This window comes from Malurus melanocephalus, unplaced genomic scaffold (genome assembly GCF_030028575.1).
Source record: "Malurus melanocephalus ecotype Western Australia unplaced genomic scaffold, MMel_1.1 scaffold_74, whole genome shotgun sequence".
Classification (NCBI taxonomy): Eukaryota; Metazoa; Chordata; class Aves; order Passeriformes; family Maluridae; genus Malurus; species Malurus melanocephalus.
In genome coordinates this window covers 841,488-857,150 of record NW_026623306.1, presented here as the reverse complement: position 1 = coordinate 857,150, position 15,663 = coordinate 841,488, and positions in this window count along the sequence as shown.

The following is a 15,663-nucleotide window of genomic DNA, read 5'->3' as shown; positions in this document are numbered from 1 at the left end:
CCAGAGGGAAGTAAGTTCATGTTACCACTTGCCTCTGATCTTTATCACATGCATTTAAGGAAAGTACTGAGTATCACCCATGCCATGGGATGAAACAAGGTCAGCCCGTTCCCACCCAGACCCACCTAAGCTGGTGGCCCTGGATTTCGTTGTCAGTGACCTGTCAAGCTCCTGCTGAGATCAGGGCCTGCTGCGGGAAGTGAAGCATGAGGACACAGTGACTGCTGCCACCTCTGAGAATTCAGCCTTCTCAGATGAGGCAGAGGAGTAAATGTGAGTAAATTCCAGGAGGAATTACTACAGACAGTTAGRGAAGGGCTTCTCAGAGCAGCCTGTCATGGCTTTTTGAAGCTCACCCCAGCAATCAGCAGAAAGGGGCTCTAAATTTAAAGCTGGATGGATTGTAAGCCACTTGTGCCTTTGCCAGATGACTTATGAACTGTCTGTTAAGTCTCCCTTCCCCAGACCCTACACTACTGAAGGATTCTTTCTTTCATGGTGTATTGTTTGTTAGAATTCATATCAGAATGTTTAATGCTTACCTAAAACAGAGAAYAACTGCATAAATTTTTTTACTGTTTCAGGCTCTGCTGTGCAGAACAAAGCCAAATCTACTCTTTAATAATGTAATTTCAGCTGCACTGTAGCATACACAGCTTGGCACTCTGTGTTTKTGGTTCTGCTCCTCATGGATTGATATATCAGCTTATCATTTTATCGCAACTGGAATGCTTTTTAAATTCTTCTCTCTCTTTTCCTATATTCTACACAAAGAACTTAATAAAGGACATCAAGCTGTTTAGGTGGCAAAAAAAAACGCAGTCAAGATCCTTCCACTTTATTTACAGAAAATATGATTTCCTCAGCCACACTAATTTCTAATACAGAGCCAGGCTGACTCCCTGTCATTTTTACTTTATTTTAAAGGAAGGCTGGTGAGCAGAGGCTGGTACTAGGAACTGCAATCCAACAAGTTCACTCTTACAGTAAGAGTGCATATTTCCCAAGGGATGACTGGCTAGGGAAACCATGCTGGGGATTTCTGCAGCAACTGCCTCCCTGTCACTCAATGTCTCCTCTCATAGCCAGAGCCATGGATGCCCCAAGATGGCTCTGCCCCAAGACTGCTGTTGTGCCAGACCAGAGAAACATTAAAYGGGCAAGTGGAGCTCTGGTGTTCTGCAATCCGTGGCTGACTATAACCACAGTGACAGGACCCTTTAGGAGCTGTATTTTTTGTCTTGTATTTAGTGCTTTGTTTCACAGAGGACTACCGCAGTACAGTCCTTTACTTGCGCATTTGCTTCTAAAAACAATTTATTACTTTCACAAGACACCTAAAAATTGACTAATAGCATTTGATGTGAACTGTGTACCTCTTTAATAAAAGTATTTCTACAAGCATCACATTTGTCTTTGACAGCTCCTAGAGAAACTGTTCTGAGCAGGGGAAGGAAAGCATGTCCCGTTTTTGCTGTAGGTCTTCAATTAMAAAGCCTGCCCACACAAGTTCATGAGTCCTTTCTTGGCAAAGTTTCTGGATCTGTGGATTTGTTCCCTGTGGATATTTCACAGGAAGATAGAACAATCTGTATGTGGGATAMGGCAGAGTATATGGGGATCCACAGTGCTCATCAAAAAATTCTTATTGTAGCCATTTATCAGTATTCTTACAGATTTCCTTTCAGTCCTGTGTGACTGCCACATAACAAATTCTAACTGCATAGTTACTTCTTCAAGCAAATTTTGCCTGTCTGTCTCAATAATTTGCTCTGTCCTTCCATTTCCTGATATGCAGCTCTGCTGACACCACACAAAATGTCTTTACAAATTGCYTTGAGTAGACTGATGGTCTCTCCACAGTGATACAGAGCATTGCTCTTCACTGGGAGGGGATCAACAGTATTACATCTTCCATTTCTGGTTCTGTGTACCAGTAGTATCTAAACACTGGAAAACTGGTAAAAAAGAAGTTCTATTGATCCTAACTCCATATATAGGATTTTTACAGACCACTAAATRAAAGGGAAAACATCTGTACAAATTAATAAACTCTGGATTGCAGCCTTAGCAAGATCACGTTTGCACTTCTTTATATACCTCATTATTGCCCTACTCAGCTTTATTTTCACTAACTCTGCCTTTTCCTTGCATTTCGTACAGTCAGTCCCTTTCCCTTTTTTACATTGCACAGCTCCTCTGAATACTGCAAGAGTCTTAAGTAATGTCTCAGAGGAAATAAAAATATTCCTGTTAGATTCAGAGGAACCCTGCAAGGTAGAGGAGGATTTCTAATTACAAGGCAACACAAATTCAGTTTTTTCTCTCATAACTGCAATGGTAYGGATGAGCATGCACCTGCCTGCCTGCTTCAGCCCTTTTGATGAGCTGTTATTGAAAAGTCCCAAAATACCTGATCATCCAGTCCTGAATTTACAGGTGCTATTCAAAATTCAAATCAAATTATTCTGCATCTATATATTAGCCAGACTAAGTATTTTCTTGTCTTTACTTCAGCTTTCTCCTTTCATATGACATTCTGCCCATGCCTGCCTGGGTTTTTTGTTTCCCTGAGAGATGCCAGTTTAATAGAGAGATTTTGTGATAGGATATGAATCCAGCTGTCAAATGGAAGGATCAAAGCCTGAACACCTGTTTTCATCTCCCGGTTCTATCAAATGGGCACTCAATCTCTTCCCATGGCATTTAGCCAATAAGATCATCAATGGGTCACTCGAATGTCAGCMTCTGAGTGTGCAGAGCTGTGTATCAGCACAGCTCAGCATGTCCCTCCTTGGCAARATGAGATTTTGGGGAAATGCAGCTTTGGGAGGACCTCAGTGCAAAGCTATCAATGTGCAAATGCATCAGTGCAARCACTAATATAGTTTGGAGTGCTGTGAAATAGCAATTACTGGCATGCGCTGTGAATAACATATTCCAGTTCCACCAGCTGAAATACGTAGAGATGTGAGTATGTTTTCCCTCTGATTTCCCTGGCTGCTTTTTCAGTAGTAGAGCCTTAGTTTTTTAACACTGCATAGGGAAAACTGTCTAGTAACAGCTGGATTTCTCCCCTTGGCTTCCACTGATAGATTAGTTTTGTATGCCACACTTTTGCTGGAAAATTTTTGCATTTTTTCTGAATGATACCTTGAGGATCTCCAAAATCAAGGTCATCAACATCCTCTTCCCTGAGCACCAGAGCTCCTGTTCTCCTCCTTGCTTTCCGTCTAAGCATTCTACCATATAAAAAGCTGAAGAAGAAACCATGTAAAAGATTTTCCCTTGCAAGACAAAGAAGCCTCAATTTGGAAAAAAAAAAAAAAAAAAAAAAAAAAAAAANAAACCAAAACAAAAACCTTATCAAGAGACAGGAACTTTCTCATGCCAAGAAATCACTGTATGCTTCAGGAAAGAACAGTTCCTTAATAAGGAGCTGCAGGGCTGGGTTCACAGTTGAAAAGATTAAATATGCTACACCTTTTCGGGCATAATAAGGGACCAGACAGCTCCAGGTGGCATAACTCCTTATGTCTTAAACTTATGTACAAGAAAACAGGAAGGTAAGCATGCAGCAGGCTCCACATGGATCTGATAAGAGGGGTGTGTGAATAGGAGGGGGTGTGCCTGTTTTCTATTTTCTGATGGCCACTTTGCTATTCAACTTYTATTAAATTAGATTTTCTGAGTCCAGCCTGGGAGCTGCAGTATTTAGATCAAGAGCTTTGGCAGCATGTGCTAAACAAAACAAGGATCCGATTTTCAAAATCATAATACAGAGATATGCCTTCAGTGTAATGCTTTTCCAAGTAGGAAAGTCATAGAGTCACAGAATCACAGAGAGACAGAATKGGTCAGGTTGGAAGGGATCACAGTGGGTCATCTGCTCCAGCCTCCCTGCTCAACCCAGGTCATCCCAGAGCACAGGGCACAGGATTTTGTCCAGGCCATTCTTTAATATCTCCAGTGAGGGAGACTCCACAAATTTTCCAGGCAATCTGTTCAAAAGTCCGTGCCTGATTTGTATTGGACCTAAGTATTCCCTATCCCTAGGCCTGGAAAAAAAATTCAAATCTACCCAGTAGCATCTAAGAATCACTGCAAATCTTGTCTGTTCTACAGAAATCTTGTCCATTTATTTGATTCATAAAACTCAAATAAGGACTGAGTACATGGGGACAGAAACTAAGGCTTTCCTGGAGTGACAATTCCCTCAAGACTGGGTACATCAGGGAACTGGAATCTGTCAGRATTTTCTGTCCAGCACTGTGCATTTCCTTTTGTCTTTTCTTTTGCTGGAAAGCACTGACTTACTTGCCTTTACCTGGAGGCTTAGCCTGCACCTCTCACACAAGCCTGTCTCTATTGCCATGCACATTTTCCACTCAAAAAGATAAAGCTTGTGGGGATGAGTGGGTTGTTACAGCAGAACTGAGCTGCAGGGTCTCCTGTGTTCTTCCAAGTGTTCTGTGGTGGGTGTTTGTTTTTACTTCTTTCAGAATCCATAATGACTCCATCCTTTCTGCTTTTCCCCAGCGTTATCCGCTGCATATGAAAGCAAAGTCAACAAGATCAGTGGAACTAATATCATACTGAGTTCCTGAGGATAAGTAATCAGAATTCAAGCCACCAGGAAACAGCCTAAAAAATAAGATGCTCCAAAATACCTGGCAACAAAAGGCCTTCACAGATACAAACAAATAGCTTTCCCCCCTTTGTTTTGCACACTTTTTTTTTTAATCTACAGTGGACCAATATGTAAACTCAATTATCTGTGGCAAGAAACCTGGACTGATGATTGGTCTGATGTCAATTAAATCTTAATATTAAGATGCTGCTAGGATGATTCTTCTCTGACTGAAGTGAATTGGCTTCCCTGATTATACCTAGAGAGAACTGATGGGAAAGCTTTTTATGATCTTCCTGAAAAATGCTATTTATTAAAATCAAAGTTCACTGTTTGAAGTCTGGTGCAAAGGTTGGATTCTGTCCTGATTCTGAACTATATGAATATTTTTTGCATTAGGATTTCCTCTGTATTTTCTCTTTGCCAGGATGGAGAGGATTTARACTTAGGCAGTGAAGATTTTAATGCAGAATTCAGACCTGTTWAAAAAGCAGTGGAGTAGACCCCTGTGGCTGTGATGAGAGAAGAGGGTTAYAAAGTTCTGCCTTCTATTAGTGGATGAATTTATGCTTCCCAGYCATTTCCACATTTTACTGATAGAACTTCACCCTTTCCAGACCTTCTAGCTGAGTTAAGTGGGCCAAATCTATCTCTGATGGAGGCCCACTAAGACTGGTATTACTGTTCTGTGACTGACATGCTGCAAAATGAGATTAGGCACCAATTTCTCCAATGGTCGATCCCATGAACTGTACTGCTGCCACCCAGACTTACAATCTCTGCTCTCTTCATTGTAGGACTCCATGTTAGAGGGGTCCTGCAAATCAGCAGTTTGGCTTTTTACTGAAATGAACAGAACATAAGCTATTTTTCTCACCAAAAATTATTTAATTTCCACAGTACATTCATTATCTATAGCTTAGCTGCATACAAAATGCTTAATTGGTCTTTGGGATGCAGGAAGCAAAACACTGCTCAGATAGAATACAGCTTGAAAGACATGTTCCTGATGAAGAATATAACTGAATCATGGTTCATTAGCAGATTTCTATCTGGATATGGAATCTGGAGAGCTGGTTTCTAAATTATAGGGTTTATATAAATGCTGTCTAGCCAAACAGACAGTCTGGCTGTATCTCTGTAAGTGTTAGCACGATCTCTGACAGAACAAAGCTTGAGTAGGTATCTCTTAGTAATTACTCTGCAGAGCGGGAGCTGAGCTCTTTTGCTTTTTTCTCSCTACAATTTTCTACTGAAAATGGTATCATTTTACTTAATCTTTTCTACTGCAAAATGGGATGGAGTTTTTGATCAGCCTTTTTATGACACTTTCTCAAAAATGAACAACTATATTGCATTTTTTGATTGTGCCAAACTGTTTTGAATCTTTTGACAGACAAATTTATTTCTCTTTCATTATGTCTCTCCTGTAGATTACTCCTTGTCACAGCTTCTCTTCGCCACAAGAACTGGACCTGTCCTTACCTCTTTCCAAGAAATGGAGTGCAGGGGATACTCTACCCAATTATGCTTTCACAGGATTCAATCAGTCGAGCTATGCTGATTTCCACTAGCTGAGGTCTTGGATGACTATCTCTGAAATAAGCTGTCTCCTTGGTCAGAGAGATTTCAGGCATATTATTTTACATGGGCGGTTTCTCCAGTAAATGAGCCTTGCCTGTCTATCTTTGAAGTTTTAGTCTAAAGTGGATCATTTCCTGAACCATTTACTGTATTATCAATGCTATTTCCATTAAAAAAAAAAGCCCTCCTGTGATTTTATGTCTTATCAGACCATTAACATTTGCCTTGCAATTGCAGCTAAAGCTTAGGCCAGCATGCAATTTATGAGAAGAGCTGGAATTCTGTTGCTAGATTTGTTTCCTTATTTCTTTGCTCTTCCCTAATTCCTTTGAAACCTTTCCAGGGAGAGATTTCAGTACTGAAGAATGATAAATGAAGATTCTGGGATYCTCAGGCAGAGGCTGCAGAAAGACAAAGCACTGAGAGGGAGCGACAGTTCTGTTATGCAGTTTTGTGCTTCAGCTCTTTGCCTCCCTTGCCTTCTGGCCGGTGAGCATTCAGTGTCTGTGGGTGCTGCTGAAAAGATGTAGGAGAAAGAATATGGGATATAATGCCATTTTCCCTTCTTTCAGTAGTACATGGTCTCCTCCTCTTAGCCTTTCCCTCCTGTTGCTGCTAGATTTTGGCTCAGCACTGRATTTTTTACTCATGTTAACAAACATATGACAGCAAGTTCTCTGAAACTTCAGTGTCTCTATCCAGGCTGTTCCTACTCAAGCAAAACTAAATAAGCTGTACTTGATTATAAGACTTTTGCCTGGGACTGCATGTTCAAAATTCTGGACAGGTTTGGGCTTCGGGCAGGTGGTACAATGAGAAAAATGAACATTCAGCGTCTTTCCAGGAGAATTTCTCCTACAGCACTGCTTATAATGAGTGCTTGCTACTCTGCTGCTTTATGCCAAGTGGAAAGGGAAATGTCAGACACTCCTGATTTATTCTATATTTCCTTTTTAACTGTGAAGCTTYTTGGTATCATTCTTATTCAGCCTACTTCTCCACTTTTTGCAACCAGACTCGACTTGAAGGAACGATTTTTTTTTTAATAGAAATAATTTAATTATCTACTTTTCTCTCTGAAGGTGCCATCCAGCAGGTACTCAGAGAATGAACCAGCTCTGATCGTGAAATTCATAGTCAAACTCATCTGTGCTGGCTTAAGATCTCAGGTTCTGTTCCATAGCAATTTCTTACCAAAATCATATAACTTCTCTGCTTAAACTTCATTATATACATGTCTGTCCTTTCCTTTCTTTCAAAAAACCCCAGAGGGTTTTAGAAGATGGAAATTTTCCCATTAATGCATTTCAGATATCAGTTTAACTGACAAGCCATACTTCTCAGCTCTCATCTAACTTACARTGTTTACCTTGAAAATTAAAAATAACAATCAACATGGACTATATTTCAAAGGGTTGACAACCACCTGTTAGACTGGACTATTGAAGGCAAGCCCAAGGGCTATGGCTTCTGCAAGTTGCTCCCCAGCTAGTGCTCTCTGACAAGGTTGCTATTGCTATTTTAACCTCTTTTTTTAGAAGAAAGAAAGAAATTCAATATACATGCTTTATGTTATTCCCAACAGAGCCATCTCTCCTCGAAGGCATAACGGAAGAATGGGTTTTAATAGCAAAGCTGGACTGCAATAAAAAACATTGCTAAAAAAATCWGCCACAGTTCTGATTAAAGTTGCTGCTCTGAGTACCAAGGGTTACAGTTATATGGAACTGAATTTTCAAACAGCAGAAGGTGTTTTGCTTTTTCCACCCAATTTTTCCTCCCTTTTTTTAGTCTTCCCCTTTGAGGTTTTTTTTTTTTTTGGGGGGGATGTTTTTTGATACTCAAGGATTTTGGTGGAAGTTAACTGTGAATGGCATCAATGGAAATCCTGCATGAAGATCTCTTGGGGATTTACAGATCCTCACAAGCTCAGCCAAACATTTCCATAAATATTGCAAGGAGGTYGCAGCAGGTGAACTCTGCAGAAACTCAGAGAAAATTTCCACTGCAAAACTCTAACAAACACAGCTCATGCCCAGCTCTTATGTGCACTGACTCCGCAGCATCYCCCAAGATCAGTGGTAACGGGGAGCTGTTCCCCTAAATTGCAGCCATTTTGCAGTAGAGACTCGGAGCAGGACAAACACTTGCATTTCCTGCTCGGCTGCAGCGTGGGGCAGCAGGGAGCTCAGTGAGGGGTTYTGTCCTCTTCAGCCCGACATTGTTCCCATGGGAAGAAATATTATCTCAACTTTCCCTGTCAGCTGTGTACTCTAATGAATGACGTCTCCGAGAAATATTCATAATAAATCTTTGTCTGATCTGCTCTCCTCACAGCGCTGGGTTTCATTCCTTCAAGARGTCAGGAAGGTAAACTGCAGTGTGAGGGGCAGCCTGGGGAAAATCACCAGAAGGAATTTAAGTGAAGATGGAAACAGGTCCCCAAGGTGTGTGATTCATCATCTCAACAATTCGTGCTACTGGGATTCACAATGCTGGATTCCAGCATCTTCCCATCACTTGCCAGAGGTTTACCAACCCTCTGTCTGAGTGGGAAGAACAAGCAAGAAATCTTCCCTACTGCAGCCAAAGTTCAAAGCCCAGCCTATTAGTTCACATCACTACTAATTTCATTTCACATTAATATATAATATGGCTAATGCTTCTCTGCGGATTTCTCACGTGTCAGAAGAAGCAAACACATGTTTAGCTAACTAACAGGATGCAAACAGTTTCAGTGAATTAATACAGAATAGCCCTGGCTTCACTGTTTCTTTCTGAGGTTATCAGAGAGCCAAATACAAGACAAAAACAGTAGCATTTCCCATCCCGCGTTGTGAACAACAGGATGTTAATTCAGACTTAAACCAGGTTTCCTACAAGTGTCAATCCTTATTTTGTCTTTGATCTCCAAAACGCTGGGCCTGTTCTCACAACTTCCTAAGTCTTCCCAATGTCACTTATTGGGAAAGAAGCCACATGGCAATCTTCTTGCTGTATTCTAATTTGTTTCTATCTCTCTGACAATTATTTTACTAAAGCTCAAATTCTCATAAAACAAATTGTCATTCCTGTGATATGCTCACAGGAGTGTAATGTAATTTGATTAATAACTTTTAGGCCATTTTTTGGTGCCCTGGCAGTTTACCTTTTGCTGCTGTCACAACAAAAATATTGTTGGACAAYTATATCCTTTATAGACACCACAGTTTAAGGGGCTAATTCTTATTATTGATGTCTCTTCTGTTGACAGGAACTCAACAGTCTCCACTTCCYAAAGTTTTAAGGGATGCATTTAAACACTGGGAACAATTAGCACATATGTAAATAGTGGAGGTCAGAGACAATTTAAATAATAATGAAAAGCACATTGAAGCAGAGGGTCAGGTTTTTTAACAGTTATTATAGCACTAAATATAGACTACAATTTGGGACACCAAGGGCCAACATGGTWAAGTGGGAAAACCATAGAAGACAGCACTACCTGTTCATATTATATGGGGAAAATGCAGTGAATTCAAGAGGGTTAAAAATAAAGCACATTATCATAAGCAGGTTTCTATAAACTGGATTTCTGTAGGCAGCTGAAGAAAAAACACTGTAAGTGTACATGTATGACTTTGGCTATCATTCAGTCTTCTAMACACTTGGAAAGACACCAGAGAGATCTGGCAGAGAGGCACAGAATTAATTTTATTTTCCTCTCTAACAAACCTCTATAAATGTATGATAAGTTTTAAGGAATAAGATGTATAAATCCCAAGTGATTATTTAAGGATATCATTTAGCCTTGTAATTACTGTGGTCTCTTAACAGCTGTTACATTTAATTGATTGCCATGCTTCAGGGCTGGAACSATTTATCTTGGAGCTCCATCTACTGATCCGAAGGAGGCACGACGTTAATAGGAACCCTCCCACAGCCTTCAGAGCTGGGCTGCGGTTCAAACCTGGGTAAATCCCACTGTAAGGAGGGACAAATAAACCCCTCTGAGAGCTGCTGGGGGATATAGCAGAGCTGGAGGTATATCCTGCTGCACTGCTGCAGCCAACCCACGTGTGGTTTGACAGGCATCGATCTCTGCCCTCTCTGACCCCCAATGCACATCCCCAATTCCACAGATGGTCACTCCTACAGAGCCACTGCTCAGGCTTTTTAGTGAACACAGAGAATTCAGACAATGTTGATGTGTTCCGGTTCCAGAGGTTGGGATGAAGGCATAGCATACCCACCCATCCTCCACAGCCCCRTGCCCCCCAAGTTTGAGGAAAGCACTGCCCAGASTGAGAACATTARAAGTGAATTAATTTCTGTCACACACTTTGAAGCTTCTTTAGAAAATGAAGACAAATAGATCTCTCTGTAGAAAGCCAAGTATATTTGCATAAGATTTTAGTCAGACAGCTCCACCWTCACTTCAGTGGGACTAAATGAGATGTATCAGGGTAAAATCATTGTTCTTTAGTCCATTATCATTTTCRTAAAAGCTAATCAGCACTGTTTTAGGAAACAGAAATCACTCAAGACTTCATCTTTGGTATTCAGCATGAAAAACAGTCAAAATAGGTTTAATGTGAGCWCTCTTTAAAAGGAATAAATTCTTCTATCAAATAAATTATACCAGATCGTTACTGAGAGACCAAGAAAATCTAAACCTGTAAGAACAATAACAGTGCATTTGAAAATAGACTGCATCTGAAATTCCAARCATTGGAAACAAGGCAGAAAGAGCAAACACTTTGTTTGAAATTAACTGTATAGAGACAAATCGCGTACTGAGATCTGGAAATAAGTTCATCTTATTGTCTCCCTATTCTTGAGAAAAGATGGACGAAATGTGACTTGTACCTCCCTGATATGGCATCTTGCATTGATTAGAGAAGTTCTAATCAACTCATTTGCTTGCACCCCTAAAAGCRAAGTGCCCAAATGAACTTAGCTTTTTGCCATCTTGAACACAACTCCCAGTGTTAAGACTGGTCCCCAAAAGRAATATTCATCACTGCAGTAACAATGAAGCGGACAGCAGCAATACTTGGCTCCATAGCCTGGGGTGCCCTGCTCCACTCTGAGTTTTATGAGGAATTCACTGCAGGAAAATCTCTGGAAATGCTCTGGCTGTGCTAGCACTGCACACAGCCTGCTGGCAACAGAGAGGAAAGAGGATGTGTGGGGTCAAAAATACACCATTTTTCCAACAAAGAGAAAGAATGCTACAGGCAAGTGCAGTTACACCTGACAGCAAAATGACCCAGCTAGGCATCAAACACACTAACCTCTGTCCAAGCTGGATTCTACTCCAAGAATAAGAATATTCAAAGAAAAAAACTAGGACATTAAAAGTCTTCTTTAGAGATTTGTTCAYATAATAAAACACAATAGAAAAAATGTTTGTATCATTCTATTTCTATCCTGAGGTCTTTACTGGCTATTAATTAAAAATGTATTGTCTGTTTAGATAGACAAAGACATTCAGAAGCTCAAGTAAAAGATAAAAAATAGAYTCCATATAATTAAAAAGAATTCTGAAAGATATTTAATTATGTGTTTTATCCTCTCTGAAAAGCAATTTAAGTACATTTCCTTTACTATCAATAATGACATTAATGAGACGATTTTCAGCYGTCTCAAGAACCCAGTAAACCAAGAGCCCCTGGGGCATGTGTAGTGTACTCTGAAATCCAGGGCCGTGTACACAGACCTTGCAAGCACAAAACAGCAGCTTCTTTTGGACATGGCTGTGCTTCCTGAAGCAGTGCTTTCAACTCCATTCTTTCCAAATGTATTGTACATGTACATTTTTTTTTTTATTATTATGCCTGATGCACTGTAAACACTAAAAGCTCTGTTGATTTTACAGGTCACTGAGAATACAACCCACAATAGGACAAAGTCATCACTGCAGCCTTTTCTTTCTCCTCATAAGTTATGCTTTCACTCTGTCCTTGCACAGGGAACACCCACCTAATCCATAACATTCTGCTAATTATTCCTTGCTAAGAATACTTTTATGCCTATGAAAATTCCACCTGCCACTGTGACAGAAACAAAGAATAAATGCCTGGCATAAAGGAATAAGATCTAGCAGGAGCTTATAACATTTTCTTGACAGAACTGTCTACTTTAGTTTGAATTTCTAGAAACAGCACTCTGTTGAGAAAGCACAAGCACCCACCCCCACCCCACAACTCATTCTATGGATTCTTTATCTAGATCCACCCGCAACACAGAGAAATTTGTCACAAGCTTTCAGATGCTGCAAGCAGCAACACATCAGCTCCCACCAGGGAGGGCCCTGGCTGGCAAACAAGACCGGGCAAAGCCATGGATGAAGCTGTCAATGCCAAGCTCCCAAGCAGGGCTAGTGCTGCCAGGAGCCGGCAACCCTTGCTGCCCTCCTGCCTCTGCCCTTTCATCCTCACAGAATTATAAACCACAGCACAGAAAAACTCTGCCTGTGCTAAGGAGGCTGAAGAAGCCTCCTAGGCCAATGAAGAGCGGAGAGCCAGAGGACTTCAGGAGACTTATTTTTTGAGAAAATGCAAGCCCTCAGGTTTGGTCTGCTTCCCTCTCCCCCTCTCATTTTTGCCCCTGAGTTGTGCTCAAATGAGCCACAGCAGCCACGTGCTGTTGCCTCAACTCCCGGTACTAYAAAAACAGGTGCCATAATGGTGGCRRCAGCCAAGAACCCCTGCAAGGCCAGAAAAGTGAGAAAACAAGACCACTTTAGTTAAAAAAACTTACCTTTTCTTTAGTGGCCTCTTCCCCTGAAGGCTGGGTTCTTCTCAGCCTGGGCCTGCTCCTCCTGGGTGTAGCTGTCCTGCTCCGTCTGCCAGGTTGGTGACAATTGCTTTCCCAGGTGGCCATGTTGCGCTCCCCTCAGGGCATCATCTCCATGAAGGATGAGTTTGTGCTTCATTTGAGGAAGGAATGCAATGCCCACTTTATCTACACCGTATTTTATGTCTCTTTTTCTATTTCTTCCTCTCTTCCTGGGTGTTTCTCACTTCCAGAGGTGCTAACACAGCCACTACAACACTGGACTCCATGTTCCCCCTGAGGAGACCATGTTCTTCTCCTCACCTCAGCCTGTCCGCTGATGGGCAGGGAGGGTCCTGCCGAGGTACCTGAGGTATGCAGGGACCCCTGAGCAACCCCAATGTGCACAGGAGYAAGAAAGCTGCCATAAAAATGTCCCTGGCCTTGCCCTGAGGTGCACAACAGCCCCCAGAGGAGGAGAGACTGAGCTGAAGGCTGTGAGGGAGAGYGCTCTGCCCTCACACTCCCTCACAGCAAAACGGTGGCTGCGCTGCAGGGTGAGAAGAGGCACCGTGAGGGAAATCAAGGCACAGCTTTCCACTGCTGTGTTCTTTAAATGGAACTTGTGTGTTTGTTTAATCCAGGCTTCCATTGTGCAGACACAAAGAACAGTGAGGACACCCAGGCCTCAAAGCTGCAACACGAACAGCAGGAGCTCAGCTTGTCCCCGGTGAGTCTGAGGGGCTGAATTTGAGGAGTCAAATGCCCTTCACAGGACTCGGACTGAAATTTCCAGATAATCTGCGCTCCACTTCCACATTTACATAGTAACTTTTTTTCTTTCGGAAAATGGCACAGTTGAGGACATTCCTTGTCTTTGCAGTCAAGTCACTCTGCTACATGAAAAGATTTAGTGAAACACCAAAGTTCAGAAAAAAAAAACCCTGAGTATATACTGAAACTCTCCTTTAAAGTCTTCTCAGAAATGATGCTTTTAGCAGTCCCTATTTATACCTGACTATCTGCCTGTACATGTATTACATACAAACACCATCTGCCTGCACATGAACATCTGTGATCCAGATTCTGCCCCCCTGGAAATGCATGCTGGTATGATTCTTTCATGGTTTGGTTTTGTTTTTTTCCTCTTGACAATACTGATATCAATTTCATGCAATTTCATTAAATTTAATAGAGCTTTTTTTACTCTAGTGAAAAGTCAGAGCTGACTCTTCTGCATTATGTCAATCTAAAATGATCACACATAAGGTCAGATTTTGTCTTTAATAATTTTTGTTTTCAACAGTCTTTACTTAAAGGGGATAGATATAAACCAGTTTCTCCTTGCTTCTGGTTTAACACTGCCTAAACTCCATATCCACAGCAACAGAATTATTGTACAGTATTCCATTGCTGATTGCCAKCTACAGAGAGGAGCTCTTCCTAAGCAACAARTCTGTTGTTTCCKTTATTAATTTATTTTTATGTATTTMATTAAYRATATAKTCCTATATTCYRGAAGTMTCYYTATGGGCATAAAGAAATTWAAAATATAAATTCCCTCCTCYTGCAGGTCCCCACATAAATTTTATTTTTCTATTAATCATCTACTGTAGGACTGATGTAAATTAGACTGGAAAGTCTGAGCACAGTATCTCTCATTTTCACTTCATTCTGTAAATTCTGTAAATATCCTTTATTATTTTTTCTTCTGTCTCTTTCATTTTTGCTCATAGGTATATTTTCTTTCTAAATTATTCCTCATTTACTCCATTCCTAGTCTGTCTTTCTTCACCATATACTCTGTTCTTCATCATTTTCTTTTCATGTTTTTCCTCCTGTAAACCCCACTGTCATCATGGAAACAAGAGTAAAAGAGAGACACTTTGCTTTGTCATTTTTCATCTACAATTGCCCAGGGTTCAAACTGAGAAAATTAATGACAACTTTGAAACATGTGTGCAATTTTCTGCCAGGTACTTAGTCTTGAAAATGTTCTCATTTCCTTGTTATTAAATATAGAATATGTAAACTTTGTACATCTCTGAAGTTTCRTAATTCCCAAAAAACCTTACTCTGCTCTGTGGAGCTTAGAGGACGCAGTGCAGGCTCCTGAATTAAATATTCTGATAACAGACTGAAATCCCTAATCCTGAAAGTCATTTAATTGCAACGTTTTCTGTTCAGTTCTGCCATTTGCACTTCACAAATCAAGTTATTTTCTGGTGTATTTGTATTCTAAACAAGACATGGTCTGATAGTAGTGACATTGCCACAGAACTATTGCATGCATGGATGTGTAACTGTTTCTTTCTTCTCACAGTAAATTTTATATATAAAATTGGTTGTAAAAAACCTCACAAAAAGTAAAATTATGGTGTTTTAATTTATTTTGGCAGAGCTTGATAACCAAAGGACCTTTTTTTATGAAAAAAATCCCAATAAGGATTGCTTTGTCAGGGACTTTGCAATTAAAGATAAAACTATCCGAAAAAAAAATTTAGCATGTAAATGGAATGTGGATATCGAAATGAAAATTATCATATGTGAGGTAAAAAAAAAAAGAAAAAAAAAAAAGATAAGAGCTTAAAGCACTGAAATTGTAAGGACAGGATAATCTCTGTCCCTGGGTTCTGAAAGAACTGGCACATGAAATTGCGTGTCCAGCAGCAAGGATTTTTAATAAAGCT